The 13528-nt window shown below is 35.4% G+C and overlaps 2 long non-coding RNA genes across 3 annotated transcripts; one reads left to right on the forward strand and one right to left on the reverse strand.

Moving 5' to 3' along the window:
• The first annotated feature begins 3078 nt into the window (after positions 1 to 3078).
• LOC147386051 (uncharacterized) lies at positions 3079 to 9125 on the forward strand. Of its 2 annotated transcripts, XR_015172236.1 has the most exons (3): positions 3079 to 3512; positions 8541 to 8622; positions 8702 to 9125. It is a non-coding gene; the product is annotated as an uncharacterized LOC147386051 (long non-coding RNA). The 2 variants fall into 2 exon arrangements; XR_015172235.1 differs by lacking the exon at positions 3079 to 3512 and having other exon boundaries at positions 6098 to 8622.
• A 290-nt stretch (positions 9126 to 9415) lies between these two features.
• Positions 9416 to 11463, reverse strand: LOC147386052 (uncharacterized). Its single transcript, XR_015172078.1, has 2 exons — positions 10987 to 11463; positions 9416 to 9839 (listed from the first exon to the last, which is right to left on the reverse strand). It is a non-coding gene; the product is annotated as an uncharacterized LOC147386052 (long non-coding RNA).
• Positions 11464 to 13528: the final 2065 nt, after the last annotated feature.

Below are 13528 nucleotides of genomic sequence, written 5' to 3' on the forward strand. Positions count from 1 at the left end.
AGGCCAGCTGTCCGGAGATATTCCGACTCGTCCTGTATGTCTTCTCTTTGTAGTTCACTTTGTTCCCTTGTAATAGCAGACTAATTCTATTTTAATTTTCTGAATAGATTCATATCTGATTACTGATTGTTCCATGTAGGGATCTATCTTACAACAAGGGTCTTACGGGTCCTATTCAACAAACAATTGGGAGTTTAAAGAAACTGTCAAACTTGTGAGAAAATCGTGATGTTTACTTCAAATCCTTTAATAGTTCTAAATAGTTTTCATTGCATTTCAGAATCGTGATGTCTATTTCTCTTTGGACCTGAAGATGGGTATTTATATTTTATGATGGATGATGGTGGAAGCAAAGGTGATCCTTATAATTTTTCCTAAAACAAGAAATACTTGCTTGGAAAGATTATAAGGTTGGACATAAATAACATACCAAATGAGTATTACTTAGTAAGTTTATTCTTGTTCTTTGTTGTCAAAACTATCTATTTCTTTAGACATATTTTGTTGCATTTGGATATATTTTTCTAAGATGCCTAGATACGGATGCCGATGATAACAAGAAGATTATGTAAAAATTCACTCAAAATCTCACCTATTAGATCAGTCCCTTGGAGTATTTGGTTGGTTAACATATATAGACTTGAATCAACTTATTAATTAATCGTCTTGTTCATATATGGATTTCTAGGTACTTGTAAGCAAATTTGTACGCACATGATCTATGGGTAGGTGATGAGAATCCAAAAAATAGCGGGAACTTCACTTCTACAAAGATTCCTTTCAATTGTGCAGTTGACTCACCGATCAAATGTGATTCAATGCTAAGAAGTCCTCTCCCTTCTTTGGATTATATATACTCGTTTGGAGAAGATAATCGAAAGGACATTTTTCTCTTAGCAAGTAGTGGTGTATACAGAATCATTCCTCCAAGTTGATGCAATTATACTTGCACCAAAGAAAATATTTCGGCTTTTGGTAGTCCAAGTCCTAGCACTTTCCCATCATCTGGGAACCATTTGAAGGTCCTCATAAAAGAACTTGTGTTCTTATTCAGATCTTTTTTTTGGCTTTTACTAGGTTTTATGTTGTAAGGTACAATTGATGTTGTTATCTAAGAGCCTACAAAGAGGAGAGTTTTTTTATTTTTTATTTTTTATTTTTATAGAGTTGTTGTAACGAGGTGGTTTCTTTGTTTGGTTGAGACTTGAGATGTATCAAAAGTTAGTTACTATGTACTCCTTTGTAATTTTATGAGAATTTCTAAAGTTAATTAGTTCTATATGATTATAAGTGCATTGTATCCAAAGATTGCTAAGTAATTGTGTTTAATTAACAAGTTGTATAAAAATAGGTATTTAATTACAAATAATTTTAAAATAAAAGAAGTTAAAAAATAAAAAAATCTTATTAGTGGCGGCCATTACCGCTATTATAGGCAATCAAATTGTATTTATAGCTACGGTAAAAAAACAAATTAGCGGCTGCCATTACCATCATTATGGGCCTCATTTACATCTATAGTGACGGTAATACAATTAATTCGCGGCGGTTTTTGACCGCCACTATAGGGCTCAATATGGTTTTTAGCTACATCACAGTGGCGTTACATGTGGCCATCACTATTGATAATAGTGGCGGTTTTTTAGTATTTGCGGCGGTTTTCGACCCCCGCTAAAAACTTAAAATTTTGTAGTGGAGGAAGAAGACATCATACAGATTGAAATCCAAGCAATCTTAGAAGCAATGAGATTTGCAAGCTCGAGGGATTTCAAACGAATTCTGATTTGTTCAGATTCATTGTATTCTATCAAATGCATTGAGAGAGACATTATACATTTATGGAAGTATGAAGAAACGTCGATGAAAATTGTAGACCAAGCTCAATGTTTTGATGAATGTGAGTTTGAATTCCAGTGGAGAGAAGTAAACAGGACAACGGATTTTTTTAGCAAAAGTGGGTGTTGTTTCAGATGCCTTTTTTATTATTCAGGATAGATTCAATGTACCTCAAGATCTTCTAAGAATTGTAGAAGAAGATTTATCTTGTATCTACACTCGTTAGAAGTGTTTTTTTAGGGAGGGGCCCCTTTAACCCTAGCTTACCAATAAATAAAAAAACGATCTTGATTTGATACTTTGTCATATACACCTTGCCTTGTTGGCTAATGAGAATTGTCTTCATTACAAGGCTATTGGTGTTGGAAATAAGAAAAATAAAAAACCTTTTCGTTTTCCCTCAAATGTTGGAGAGAAAGTATGATAGAGAGCATTTAGTTCTCATCTATCTACATACAAATTAAAGACGCTGGGGATGAGACTTTCTATCTTCTCAAGCAAATGTGGGATCGATCTCATTGATGAGGGAAACACACGTGATGTTAATCAAACAACACCATTAAACAAATGGATGTGATGAAAGGCTATTCCCTTGGAATTCTAATGAAATGGATCCCTAGGAAATTTTTTGGGATTAGAAGAGGCCAATAGATATTGTCCCTAAGAAAGTAGAAACATGTTTTTTTCTTGGATAATTTGTTTGTGGTTAGTAAAATCCTCTCCCCATCCATAAATACCATCCACACAACACTAAACCACACCTACACAATACTTTACCAAAGAAGAAACAAATCTTTTCATGGATGATTGCTTTGTCACAATGTGAAAAAGCCCAAATTTGACGGACCAAGAGGTGGAATTGGCGTTGAATTTTTCATTGTCCAAATTTTTTTTTTCGACAGGCCGAATCTGTCAAATTAATGAAGGATGAGAGAAATTCGACAGCTCTAAGCTGTCAAATCTGGGAACATCAAGAATTTCAATGGTTCTAGACCATCAAGATTCAATTTCTAAAATTCGTGGGCCTTGGCCCGTCAATTTTGTGTGTGTAGAATTTTCCAGTTTTCATGTAGTGTGTGGTTAGTAAAGTCCTCTCCCATTCATAAAGAATCAGGATCAAGTAAGGTATCCCTTTACATACACACACATACAAAATACTGTCCATAAGTAGAAAGTTCTCTTTTCTTGGATAATTGCTTTGTGGTTAGAAAAGTCCTCTCCCCATCCATAAATACATCCCCCCAACCCGCACACACTAACACACCAAACTTTGAGAAACATGGCTTGCAACTTTGTTACTACTTCTCATCTTCCCAAACCCATGATCACCTCTGCTCTTCTCTTCCTCTACCTTATTTTCAACTAACCTTGCCATGCCCAAAACGTAAACATTTTGTACAGTGGTGAATATCTCCCTCCTGGGAACTATCTCCGATATAATTACTACACCTTAATCATGCGACGAGATTGCAATCTTGTGCTTTATGACAACGGATACAAAATTTGGTCAATGAGAACGGGTGGGTTCGCTAGAAATTGCATTTGTTTTATGCAGACTGATGGGAATCTTGTGATCTATGATACGTACGAGAGGCCCATTTGGGCGACTTACTCTGCAAGAGGCGAAGGTCAATATGCCCTCATTCTCCGGAAATACAGAGATCTAGTTATCTACGGTAATGCAATTTTTGTTTCTGATACTGGGCAATATGTCACCAGTGCAATTTCTATGGTCTCCGTGATTAATCAAGATGAAACTAATATCACCACCAATAGTACTACTGTTGTTAAATTTTCTGTTGATGCTTGAGAGTACAAACTTGAACCTTATCCTAAAAGGCATGTTTAGTGCCATTTGAATTGTTGCTTTTTCCTAGTCCCTCCTGTGGTACTTTACCTTGAGTTGTGTAATGTAATGTTAAGATTTAAGAATATATAGCGTTCAATGGCAAACTTTTTGGCAAAACATTTTTTAAAACATAAGTTAGAAGTTTTGGAATGGGCTGATTTTTGGTGAGGATGATCTACGGTGAGGAGATCATCCTCACCAAAAATCAGAGGAGATCATCCTCACCAAAAATCAGCCCATTCCAAAACTTCTAAATCATTTTTGAAAAATGTTTTGCCAAAAAGTTTGCCATTCAACGTGACCCTATATATATATATATATATATAGGGGGCGGTTCAAGGGTCATATGAAAAAACATATGTAAAAATAATGGTTTTTCAAAATATAGGTTAGAGGTTTTGGATTGAGCTGATTTTTTGCGAGGTTGGTCACTATGATAAGAAGATCATCATCACAAAAAATCAGCTCAATCTGAAATTTCTAAATCCATCAAAAGTGATTTACAAATTATTGAAAAAAATTGGCAAAAAATCGACGGTCCACATTCTAAATCACTTGTAATGGGGTTAGAAGTTTTAAATTAGACTGATTTTTTTTTTCAGATGATCTTCCCATCATAGAGATCATCTTAAAAAAAATTAGCTCAATCCGAAACTTCTAACCCATATTTTAAAATTTTATTAATGTTACATTGTTTTTACATATGTTTAATCAAATGTCTCTTGATCCTGACCCATATATACATATATATATATATATAGGGGGCGGTTCAAGGGCCATATGTAAAAACATATGAAAAAACAATGGTTTTTCAAAATATGGGTTAGAGGTTTTGGATTGAGCTGATTTTTTGCGAGGATGTGACCACTATGATGAGTAGATCAGCCTCACAACAATCAGCTCAATCAGAAACTTATAATTCCATCAAAAGTGATTTACAAATTATTGGTAAAAATTGACAAAAAATCGACGGTCCACATTCTAAATCACTTTTAATAGTATTAGAAATTTCAGATTAGACTGATTTTTTTTTTTCAGATGATCTTCCCATCATAGAGATCATCCTCACAAAAAATCAACTCAATCTGAAACTTCTAACCTATATTTTGAAAATATATTAATGTTACATTGTTTTTACATATGTTTTCTCATATGTCCCTTGAACTTGACCCATATATATATATAGGGTCAGGTTCAAAGGACAACCATTTCAACACACATATAGACAACGTGTTTTGTCTTATATGGGCAAAAATGTTTGGAATTGACTGATTTTTTGTGAGGATGATTTCTGTGATGAGGGGATCATCCTGGCAAAAAATCATCCCATTCCAAACTTGTAACCCCATCAAAATTGATTTACAAAAGTTGGACGGTCTATAATTTTTCAACAAAAATTGGACGGTCTAGAAGTTTCATAATGAGCTGATTTTTGGCAAGGATGATCTCCTCATCACAGAGATCATCCTCACAAAAAATCAGTCCATTCCAAACATTTTTGCCCATATAAGACAAAACACGTTGTCTATATGTGTGTTGAAATGGTTGTCCTTTGAACCTGACCCATATATATATATATATATATATATATATATATAGGTTCAAAGGACAACCATTTCAACACACATATAGACAACGTGTTTTGTCTTATATATATATATATATGGGTCAGGTTCAAAGGACAACCATTTCAACACACATATAGACAACGTGTTTTGTCTTATATGGGCAAAAATGTTTGGAATGGACTGATTTTTTGTGAGGATGATCTCTGTGATGAGGAGATCATCCTTGCCAAAAATCAGCTCATTATGAAACTTCTAGACCGTCCAATTTTTGTTGAAAAATTATAGACCGTCCAATTTTTGTAAATCAATTTTGATGGGGTTACAAGTTTTGGAATGGGATGATTTTTTGCCAGGATGATCCCCTCATCACAGAGATCATCCTCACAAAAAATCAGTCAATTCCAAACATTTTTGCCCATATAAGACAAAACACGTTTTCTATATGTGTGTTGAAATGGTTGTCCTTCGAACCTGACCCATATATATATATGGGAAATGTTCAGCAACAAACATTTTGGCAAACATTTTTCAAAACATGGGTTAGAGGTTTTGGAATGGACTTATTTTTGGTGAGAATGATCTCTACGATGAGGAGATCATCATCACTAAAAATCAGCCCATTCCAAAACTTCTAACCCTATCAAAAATGGTTTACAAAAAATGGACGGTCCTCGATTTTTTAACTTGTAAACTGGGGCTAGAAGTTTTGGAATGGGCTGATTTTTGGTGAAGATCATCTCCTCGCCGTAGAGATCATCCTCACCAAAAATCAGCCCATTCCAAAACCTCTAACCCATGTTTTGAAAAATGTTTTGCCAAAATGTTTGTTGCTGAACGGGACCCTATCTATATATATATGGGAGTGGTTCAGCAGTCCTAAAGTTTGCCAAGTTTGGTGCCAAACATTTTTTGTAAATCACTTTTGATGGGGTTAGAACTTTTGGAATATGCTGATTGTTTGTGAAGATGATCTCTACGGTGAAGAGATTATCTTCACAAAAAATCAGCTCATTTTGAAACTTCTAACCCTAGTTTATAAGTTGAAGAATCGTGGACCGTCCAATTTTTGTCAATCACTTTTAATGAGGTTAGAGATTATCCTCACAAAAAATCAGCTCATTCCAAAGTTTCTAACCCATATTTTGAAAAATGTTTGGCACCAAACTTGGCAAACATTAGGGCTGCTGAACCGTCCCCTACATATATATATATAGGGTCGCATTCCTACGACCCTCATTACGACCCCCATCGCGACACACGAATTAAACCGTCCGATTAACGACAGATCTACGGTTCAGATTGTTTTAACTTTACAAACGATTGTTTACAAATGAAATTTCGTTATTTGCAACTAACTCCCCGTAAACAAACAATTCGAGTTCAGCTCCTCATCTCAACTTTGTCTTCTTCGCTCTAACCTCTGCGTTCGAAGCCCGCTCTAACCTCTGCGTTCGAAGCCATTTTCTACAGATTCCTCATCTCATCTTCCTCGATCTCTCTCTGTTTCTTTTTCAGGTCTTCCTCTTCGACAGAGATCAGAGATCAGATCTGACTTCATCTTCTTTCCTTCCTCGTCTTCTTCCTTCCTCAAGGAAGGATCAGATCTTACTTCGTTTCTTTACTGTAAACGAAGGTCACGGTCTTCCTCATCTCTCTCTCTCTCTCTTTGCAAAGAAACAGAGAGCTCGATAGAAGAAATCCTAAGATAAGAAATCACAAACCCTTAATTAGTTTTTTTTTTTATTTTAATTTCATGTTCTACTGAGTTTTATGTATGGATTTTGACAAATCATCGAAAACAAAGATTCTTGCTTTTAGAGTTCACATCTTGAAGTGCTGAGGTTGAATTGGGTGATACAGCAGGGTAGTTGGAGCCTAACAGAAACTGTTTAGATTCTGAAAGCTGTAGACTCAAATTATTCTCGAATGTTGGGTGTAAATTATTCCTATTTTCAGATTTCCATTTTCCCTGTATAAATGCCAAATATGGGTATGAATCATAAATGTCAGTGTAGCAAACTAGTTCAGGATTTGATGCCACTTATTTAAGAATGAAAGACAACTCTACTCTGTGTATTTTGTGGATTACTTACACTTGCATCCAATGTACTTAAAATTTTATCTTGGGAACCTGTTCAAGTTGAGAATGGCCACTGCTCCAACTTCTCTGTAATATAACTAACTAATTAGTTGTTGTATTTATCTTCCTCTTTTTTTAATGGAAATTAAAGAGAGAAAAAAAATTATCAATTACTTAAAAAAATTGGAGAGAGTAAATCATGTAGATAAGGCTTTCTCATGAACATACCAGTGTTAAGTAGTTCAAGTCTTGATAGTATTGGTAATTTGCTTCAATGCTATTAGGCCTCTGCTATTAAAGAATTATCTTAGGAAGTGTGCCATAGGATGCTTGGCAATAGTTAATCATCATGTTCAAGATTGTGGTTTGTTTGTGGCTTGGAATTTTGTTGGCTTGTTCATATGCAATTCTAGTGCACCACTGACAAACATGGATAAGTGTAGAAGGTGATACCTGCGATTGGCATTGTCTAGGATCAAGCTAGGACATCAAAGTGTCCCAAATATCCATTGTCTACTTTCCTTATCTAATAAAGGGGATATTATTATTTTCATTAACCTTTTAGAAAAGTAAATTACTTGCTGTTTGGAATGTTGATCATAGAATTTGTTGATGTGAGTAAGATTATAACAACTTCACCGAACAAATATTTTTAAGGAACTACTTCTCAAGCACAAAATGAAACCATTTTTTTGTAATGCGCTTTTAAGTAGTCTTTGTTTTTTCACATATTGATAGTAATAGTAAATACATAGCTGGAAAGGGAAGAATAAAAAGAAAACTCATTAATGGTTGAGAATGCCATAGAGTCTGTGTGGTGAATTGATACCTCTTGTTGCTGCATGGTGGACTGTTATTGGACAGGAACTTTCTAGTTTCTATATGGATTGATGCCCAGGTGGTAGAATTCATGGGATTTAAATGCTGGCCTCTTTCCTTTTGGCTCAATTCATGCACTTTGCCATTTTTTGTTACCCACAGTGAGATTGCCATATATTGAAATGTGTTATATTGAAAACTAAATTGCTATATACAAAGTCTATATTGCCATATATGTTTTACAGTCTTAGAAATGTTGCAAGTAGAATTTCTCTATCCAGAAAGATGTTAGTGGTGGAAAATATTTGAATTACAAGGTCATAGTAAGTATAAGAATTAAGAAACATATTGCATGGGAAATAAATATCTGAAGTTTTGATTTATGTAGGTCTCTTGATATGGCTGCCATGCATCAAGATACATCAGAGGACTGTGAAGTGGTTGGTGAGAAACTGAATGAAATTTTTGGGGTATGACACTAGATTGTGTAAAATTCAGTACCTAATGGATATGGATTGCCGAATAATCCTTATATTCTTTCAATCACAGATCGTAGATTCTACTCCAATGATGACAGAAGTGGTGGCTGAAGTGTGTGACATTGTTGTAGAACGTGGGGGGTCATCTTCCTGGAGTTGGCATAGTTGCTATTTTGAAGAAGCTAGGAAGAATTGATTCAAAGCAGAGAAGTGGGGTTTATCAACACTATCGACTTTTCATAAATTATTTGCATAACAGCGTATGGGAGGTGCTTGGGAGTGACTTTCCTCCTTTCAAACTCACAGGTCCGGTTCAGATTGGAGGTTCATAAAACATATTTCAGTGTTGTGGGAAATGCCTTGGACTGGACATGCTACTTCTCTTCTTAGTATTTCTAACTCATGAAGGGCTTGATTCTAATCCACAAAGTTGTAAATGAATGTAACATGTCAGATATAATGTGCTCTTTGCAGTAAGGCTTTTTTTTGGAAAACTAGTTGGTGAACTTGATTAATTACTCTTTGTTGTTCAAGCTGAATGGTATCATTTTTTGTAATTTTCTAATCGCTCCAAAATCTGATTTTTTAATAATCCGACGTAGATTTCTAAATATTTGATGGCATATTTGTTTAATTGGATGGGAGTGATAAGACCCAAAGACATGCCCCTCAACTAATGATATGTCTCATTATAGAGTTGAATTGTGAAATCGATTTGTGTTGCTGAATCCAATGCAAAATTGGTTAACATTGTTATATTTTTGCTTAAAGAAAGAAGCATCAATAATATAATAGAGAAGTCAAAAGAGATTGAGCACAACATAATATGCCTACAAATGCCACAGATCTAATGGATTGGGAGTATGTTGCTATAGGTCCTCCCTACAATGTGGTTTGATTGGCCCAAGATGACCCTATTGAATGTCCTCCACATTTTTTCCTAAATAACATTGCCTCCTAGAACATGGAACCCTTTTTTTCATAAGATATGTATATGAAATAGAAGTCAACAGAAAGTCCAAAGGAACGAAAGCAGGCTTCTTCATCTCCTTCAAGCCCCAAACATGAAATCTTTCACTTCAGGCATTTCCTCATGTTGTTCATAATTTGAAATTCAAGAATAGTAAGTATAGCCAAATGCATGAAGTGGCAGCTCGAACCACTCCTCGACCCTCGGTATTGGACTAAATGGAGCTCCTCGGCACCACCTACAAAGAAATAATGTAACTTATTATATACAGTTAGTAACGAACAATGGCTGTATTGTTCGTCGGCAGATCGACAACGCACAAAAATTAGATGTTCTAAAAGAAATGTGGTCACATTTTCTTAATTTTTTTCTTTTTTGTTTATGTTGTTGTCAAATGCAACTTTCAACTAGCATCACCTACTAAAAATGATATCAAGTTTGAAGCTAACTATATGGTTCGACGAACTATACACAAAAGATTAAAACAGACACATATAGAAATGATTCAATGAATATGGCTTAGAAAAAGAAATTTTTTAGAACCTTAAATTTTTTAGGCCAAGGTGTAACCAATAGAACTCATTATGAACTGTTTGTAAGCAGGAATTGATATCCATCCCATTCAAGGAGGAGATCAATTCTTGTTAGCAATCTGGTTTGCTAAAATACAAGTAGAAAACATTGTTTGGACAGCAAATGGAGGTAACCCAGTGCAGAAAGGTTCCAAAATTGAATTAACATCCAATGGTGTTTTTGTCCTCAATGCTCCAAATGGTACAGAACTTTGGAAGGCCGAACCCTCAGACAGTACCCAAGCCACCTCCGCTGCCATGCTTGACACAGGAAACTTCGTGCTAAGGAACGCACAATCCATTAACAATTGGCAAAGCTTTGATGCACCAACAAACACAATCTTGTTTAACCAGACACTAGGCCTTGGTAGTAAACTCGTTTCTTGATGAACCAAAAACGACTACTCGACAGGAAGATTCGAGTTTATTCTACAAGGTGATGGTAATCTTGTTATGTATCCCTTAGCTCGGCCTAAGGAAAACAATTACAAAGCTTATTGGACAAGCAATACTGTGGGTAATGGTGCAGCAGTGGTCTTCTACCAATTTGGCTATATTTATCTAAATCTAAAAGATAGGAGCCAATTCAACTGGGGGTCGTTAGAGACGCCAATCTTCGAATGCTGAGGGTTTTTGAACAGTTAAAAAATGCAACTATGTACATATCCATACATAAAAAATACAGCAATCATAAAATTTCCTTACGAATCTTTGTTTTCGATGATTCGTCAAAATCCATACATAAAACTCAGCAGAACATGAAATTAAAAAAAAAAAAAAAAAAAAACTAATTAAGGGTTTGTGATTGCTTACCTTAGGATTTCTTCTATCGAGCTCTCCGTTTCTTTGCAAAGAGAGAGAGAGAGATGAGGAAGACCGTGACCTTCGTTTACAGTAAAGAAACAAAGGAAGATCTGATCCTTCCTCAAGGAAGGAAGAAGACGAGGAAGGAAAGAAGATGAAGTCAGATCTGATCTCTGATCTCTGTCGAAGAGGAAGACCCGAAAAAGAAACAGAGAGAGATCGAGGAAGATGAGATGAGGAATCTGTAGAAAATGGCTTCGGACGCAGAGGTTAGAGCGGGCTTCGAACGCAGAGGTTAGAGCGAAGAAGACAAAGTTGAGATGAGGAGCTGAACTCGAATTGTTTGTTTACGGGGAGTTAGTTGCAAATAACGAAATTTCATTTGTAAACAATCGTTTGTAAAGTTAAAACAATCTGAATCGTAGATCTGTCGTTAATTGGACGGTTTAATTCGTGTGTCGTGATGGGGGTCGTAATGGGGGTCGTAGGAACGCGACCCATATATATATATATATATATAGGGGGCGGTTCGTGGGACGTCTTGGAAAACAGATGGGAAACTGATGCAATACAACCGTTAGATCTGAAGTGGTTGACGGCTGAGATTTAATTTTTAAATCGAAATTGCTTTACAACTGTAAAAAATTTCAACATAAATTCTCAGGTTTTTACAAAGACCTCCTCCACAAAATATTTTTTTATTTCTTTAAAAAGACTTCTTTCTCTATAAAAAGTAAAAACTGATTGGACATATAAAAAGTTTTTTTTTATCATTCTTCTCTCTCTCCCCATCGGCTTCTACGGAGAACCAGACCATCTCTCTCTCTCTCTCTCTCTCTCTCCATTGGCTTGTATAAAGAACCAGACTATTTCTCTATCGGCTTCTACATACATTAAGATCATGGATAAATATAGCTGAAAAAATATATATGGATAACTTGAATTTTTTTTCATTTAAGTATGTTGGCTAGCATCTGACACATGATTACAACACAATGTTGGACTCGGCAATTTGTAGAAAATGGAGTGCTCTTAATACTACTGGATCAATGGGCCCAATCTAGATCAATGGGCATGTTTACCATATGTATTATAGAAACCATTTTGTATTATAATATGATGGCATGGCTGTATTCCCTGATAATTTTTCAATAATTCTTTTAAACTTCATAAGTTCCCTGCTTTCGTAGGAGTTGAAATATACTATGCACCAATGGCGGATGCTAGAGATGTATGGCGGACGTCCATGACTCACATTGCCATTGAAGGTGAATGCTTTGTTCTTTCTGCAAATCAGTTTTGCCAAAGGAAAGACTACCCATTACCACCAGAATGTGTAGCCATAGATGCAGATAGAGATCTTTCTCCGAATTCGATTGTGTGCTCCGAAGGCAGTGATGATCTGGTTTTCTGTAGAAGCCGAGAGAGAGAGAGAGAGAGAGAGAGAGAGATATGGTCTGATTGTCCACGGAAGTCAATGGAGAGAGAGAGAAGAATGATACAATAAAAAATAAAAAAAACTTTTCAACTGTCCAATCAGTTTTTATTTTGTATGGAGAATGAAATCTTTTAAAAAAAATAAAAAAATATTTTATTGAGGAGGTCTTTGTAAAAACCTGAGAAGTTATGTTGAAATCCTTTACAGCTGTAAAGCAATTTTTGAGTTAAAAATTAAATCTCAACCGCCAAGCACTCCAGATTTAATGGTTGAGTTGCATAGGTTTTCTAACCATTTTCCAAGACGTCCCACGAACCACCCCCATATATATATAAGGAAATGATCAGCAACAAACATTTTGGCAAAATATTTTTCCAAACATAGGTTAGAGATTTTGGAATGGGCTGATTTTTGGTGAGATGATCTCTACGGTGAGGAGATCATCATCACCAAAAATCAGCCCATTCCAAAACTTCTAACCCCATCAAAAATGGTTTATAAAAAATGGACGGTCAACGATTTTTCAACTTGTAAACTGGGGAAAATCAGCCCATTCCAAAACCTCTAACCCATGTTTTGAAAAATGTTTTGCCAAAATGTTTGCCAAAATGTTTGTTGGTGAACGGGACCCATATATATATATATATATATTTTGCTAAGTAAAATCAGTATATTAATCAAACAATAGTGTACAAAGGAGGGGTCCCCTGACTTTACAGATCTGAACAGAGAGGTAACCTCATATTATCTCCCATTAGGCAATTTTTAGCAATAATGGGCAGACTCGAAACATCAGAGAACTCTCTTGGTTCTTGGAGCGACACTGCATAATTAGCTAATGCATGAGAGACTGCATTTGTTTCCCTCCAAACAAATATATTGCACTTTTCAGTTTAATTACCCTGAGAATTTCATGAATTTTTTGGAACCAATGATCAGTAGTCCAAGGAATCTTTGCCAAAAAGAGAAGAGTTCAATTCAATGGTAACACGTCAGAAAATATATAAGATTGTTTATATATCCTTTCCTTTATCTTTACTATTATAATGAGAGAAGGCGGAGTAGAAGTGGTTCGACACCCAAATTTGAGTGGTCATAAATGCCCTCATCTAA

The sequence above is a fragment of the Akebia trifoliata genome, chromosome 14 (genome assembly GCF_017979445.1).
Source record: "Akebia trifoliata isolate Shusen 1 chromosome 14, ASM1797944v1, whole genome shotgun sequence".
Classification (NCBI taxonomy): domain Eukaryota; kingdom Viridiplantae; phylum Streptophyta; class Magnoliopsida; order Ranunculales; family Lardizabalaceae; genus Akebia; species Akebia trifoliata.